This window comes from Oryzias melastigma, linkage group LG11, assembly GCF_002922805.2.
Source record: "Oryzias melastigma strain HK-1 linkage group LG11, ASM292280v2, whole genome shotgun sequence".
In the NCBI taxonomy this organism is placed as follows: Eukaryota; Metazoa; Chordata; class Actinopteri; order Beloniformes; family Adrianichthyidae; genus Oryzias; species Oryzias melastigma.
The window spans coordinates 4,300,872-4,305,238 of record NC_050522.1 but is presented as its reverse complement, the minus strand read 5'-3'; the positions used below and the strand labels follow the sequence as shown (position 1 = coordinate 4,305,238).

At 45.2% G+C, this 4,367-nt stretch overlaps 1 long non-coding RNA gene across 1 annotated transcript in view; it reads left to right on the top strand.

The window, feature by feature from the left end:
* The window catches only part of LOC118599407, an 11,729-nt gene extending 7,966 nt beyond the window's left edge, over nucleotides 1-3,763 (top strand). Inside the window, exon 2 of the long non-coding RNA XR_004948741.1 lies at nucleotides 3,609-3,763. This is a non-coding gene — a long non-coding RNA (uncharacterized LOC118599407). The remainder of the gene's footprint in view (nucleotides 1-3,608) is intronic.
* Nucleotides 3,764-4,367: the final 604 nt, after the last annotated feature.

Sequence of the window (4,367 nt, the reverse complement as noted above, 5' to 3'; positions counted from 1 at the left end):
GTGTGTTTGAATGCATATTCTGATCAGTTACTTCCTCAGATATCTTTGACTGGTCAAGGAAATGTAGTGTTTTAAAATGTGGCCCCAGCAGAGTTGGCATGACAACAACGGTATTTTCTGCACTATTATGGTGTATTCACAGTGGATGCGGCAGGCGCAGAGGAGGCATCAAGTTTCAATATTAAGTCAATGTAAAGATGCGATCTGACACAATGCGATTCGGGCATCAGGTTGATGCTGTGCACCAACCAATCAGGGACTCAGCTTTGGGGATGTGATGTTTTCAGTGATTAGATCAAAGAGTAGAAAAGGTAATTCAAAGATTCAATATGGCGGTTCGATGTGAGGATTTTCGTCCTGAACTTCCATCTTGGGTTGCCGGAGACTGTCGAAATGACTGTTGGGAGAAGGAAGGCGGGATGCACCCTAAACAAGTTGCCAGCCCGTCACAGAGGTCATTGAGCTGGATCGACGGCTACGGTAGCCAGCCGCCCGCAGGATAGCTTACCAAGCTAGTGAGCTCCATTGCTCAGAGCTAATAGCGATCGCTGCTGCACAGGCACCCGGCAGATCTAGCCAGGTCAACTGTCAAGGCTGCGGGTCTCCATGCTTGCCCCTTGTGGTTAGCTGCCCAGCAGCCAGGAGAGGGCCGCCGCAAGTGTGGTTGTTTTGTGCAGGATTGCTCTAGCTTCACAGGCTTATGATGGTTTTCTTATTTTAATAATAAAAAGATCCCCCAGTTTTATTTTTATCTCACCCATCTCTATGATTAAATCTCAAACTGGACCACAGACGTACGGCCGTAATGTATGGAAGTTTTTTAGTTCCATCAGACTCTGAAATTTTTTCCCCCTGAATTTTTATTCGTAATTTTTTAAACCTATGATTTCTTTTCTGAATTTTTTCAACCTCTGAATTTTTATTCTGATTTTTTTAATCCTTGTTTCTTAAACAGCAAAATTTTATCCTCCCAAAAATAATTTCTATGTTAAAAAATATGTGTTTTTAATTTCGAGACTCAAAATTTCGCTGGGTCAGAAATTCAACATAAAAAAATTCGGAGTGAAAAACTTCGCCCAAACAGTGTCACCAGAGCAAGTAGTCGATCCAGGAGCACATCGATATCCAGCCAATCAAATCCTGACACTGACGTGACGTCAGCGTTTGTTTTGGTCTCTTGAGCTGTGTCTGAATTCCTTCCGATGCCGCGGCCTTCGCGGTCGCCGATGGCCATCTTACCCCATAACAGCTCCGTGGATACATTAAGCCTTCAACTGCACTATTTGATTACCCTTTAAAAGTACCAAAATCAAAACAAACACCCCCACATTGCTATTTTGTCATTTATTGCCCCTGTCTATTTTTTAAAAACATTTATTTACCTGAATTGAACAGTTTTGGATTTAAAAAAAAACGAAACAAAAAAAAAATAAGCCCCCAGTGGGGATTGAACCAGTAATCTCTTGATTGTTAAAGTGGGAGTTTAACCGCTAGTCCACCTAGAAACCAGATGGTGATGTAAACAGACGCAACTTTAAATAAAGCTAGCATTGACGGTGGAGCCTTCTCCATGATAAAAGAAAAGCAGATCGAAGCAGAACGGTATTCCAGACAATGGAACCTCAAACTCTATGGAGTACCAGAAACCACATTCAAGGAAGAGATCAAAGATGACATCATCAAAATCTGCCAAACCATCGCACCACACAGGAAGGAGAGACTGGCTTACAACATCGTACATCGTTTGGGGAAAAAAGGCGACAATGTGCAGAGGCCAAGAGGGATCATCATAAGATTTATCTCAAGATCCATCAGAGATGAAATCTGGAGATCTGCAGAGAACAATTCCTTCCTCAAAGAAAACAACCTCAGGTTTGCAGAGGACTTCTGTCCAGCTGACAGGGAGGCCCGTGCTGCACTCTGGCCATTGATTTAAACGGCGAGGAAAGAAGGGAAGACAGCACACTATGTTGGAGCACGCGCCTTTGTGGAAGGCAAAGAAATCCTCCACCCTAAGACTTAAACTAAAGATGACACTCTCAGGTACATTTGATTTGCATCTGCTTCATGATTCTGATCTAAGAAAATACTTTGGACTGGGTAACAGAACTTTTCTTTCCCGTTGTTTTATTGTTCATCTGCTGAGTAAAATTTATACAAATCCTTTACTTAATCACTTTCATTTATAGATTTATACACACTGCATGTTGCAAATTTAGTTATATTAAGATCATTTTTGGTCCATGCTTCTTTGTTCAGAGATGTTATACTTATATTTCCAACCATTAAGGAATAGTTTAGGGCATTACTTGGAAAAAACAGCTGGTTTAGTGCATTTTACCTAGACTTAACACGGTAACACGGTCATCCTCACAGTCATTGATCGTTTCTCTAAGTCTGCTCAGTTCATACCCCTGCCACAGCTTCCTACAGCCATGGAGACCGCCACCATACTGGTCAACCAGGTCTTCCGTCATCATGGCATACCCACTGACATTGTGTCTGATCGCGGACCGCAATTCATCTCTCAGGCTCTCAGGTGTGGAGGGCCTTTTGTTCCGCCCTTGGAGCCATGGTTAGCCTATCTTCAGGATACCACCCTCAATCCAACGGTCAAGCCGAAAGGGCCAACCAGGAGTTGGAAGCTGCCCTGCGCTGTCTGGCTGCCCAAAATCCTGCCGACTGGTCGTCCTTCCTGGTTTGGATTGAATATGCCCATAATACCCATCCCTCTTCTGCTACTGGTGTCTCGCCTTTTGAAGCCTCCCTCGGATATTTACCCCTTCTGTTCCCATCACAGGAAGCTGACCTGGCTGTACCTTCGGTCTTGCATCACCTCCGCCGATGTCGGCGCTTCTGGCGTCAGACTAAGGCGGCCCTGCTTCGTACCAAGGAACACAACCGCAAGATTGCAGACCGTCACCGGATTCCTGCTCCTGCCTACCAGCCAGGTCAGAAAGTATGGCTCTCCTTCCGTAACATCCCCATCCAGGCCTCTTCTCGCAAACTCACGCCTCGTTTCATCGGACCCTACGTCATTGACAAGATAATCAACCCCTCCTGTGTTCGCCTCCGCCTACCTGCCGCTCTGCGGGTCCATCCCTTATTCCATGTCTCTCAGATAAAACCTGTCAGGGAGAGCCCCCTGTGCCCGCCTCTCCCTGCCCCTCCATCTGCCCGCATCATTGACGGTGCTCCGGCGTTCACTGTTAGCCGCATTCTGGACGTCAGGTCTCGTGGTCGGGGGTACCAGTTCCTGGTGGATTAGGAGGGCTACGGGCCGGAGGAGCCTTCCTGGGTGTCTCGCTCCCTCATCTTGGATCCGTCTCTCATCGCTGACTTCTACCGTGCCCATCCTGACCGTCGGCCTGGACCGCCTGGAGGCGGTCGTTGAGGGGAGGGGGGGGGTGCTGTCACGGTGCACCTTCAATTGGACCCAGCTGTTGGACATCACCTCATCACCTGTCCTCAACTTAAGGAAGACCTGCCCCAGTATTCATCGCCAGTTCGTTACCTCACCCGGTGCAGTAGTCTGGCCTCTAAGTACTTTGCTAGTTTTGATCTAGTGTTTTTTCGACTTCGCTTACCTGAATCTCTGCCATCCCCAGGTCCATCTGCCACATTCCAACCTGGGTCCTTCGCCTCCTATCTTCTACTTTCAGCCACACTCCATCCACTGGCCTCACTGTTTGGATCTTCGTCGCCGTGTCGGATCTACACTACAGCGCTGCTAGACCACGGACAATAAACTGTAAATCTTCAACTGTCTCCCGTATTCTTTCTGGGTTCCAGCATCTGGGTCTGCTTCGCTCGGCAAACATGACAATAGACATGCTTTACTTTCCTGGTCGCTGATATATAAACATAATTTTTCTCCCCACAGATTTTATATTTGGAATAACAAGCACATCCTTTAGAAAAATAAATCTCTATACTTCCAAAACTGGTTTGACAACCACATTCTAGCAGTAGGTCAGCTTTTCAATAAAAATGGATTACTGCTAAGTTATAAGGAATTTAGCACAATATTTAACCTTGCTGTTTCCCCAAAACAATACTGTGTTGTCTTTGATGCTATTCCAAGACAAATTTGCTTTCTTTTTCAAAACTACATAGAAGATTTTCAGGTTCCTCCTTTGGTAAGTGTTACTGATACCCCAGTGGGTAAAATCTGTTTTGCAGATGGAAACAGAAATAATCGAGTAACTCGTGCCCTGCTTCAACAAAATTCTGCAACTATTTCTTATGTTCACTTTTATTAGAAACAGTTTATCCCCTATATAAATTGGAAACAAGTATGGCTTCTGCCAAACAAATTTTTCTTGAATAACAAAACAAAAGATGTTTCCTTTAAAATATTGCACAGA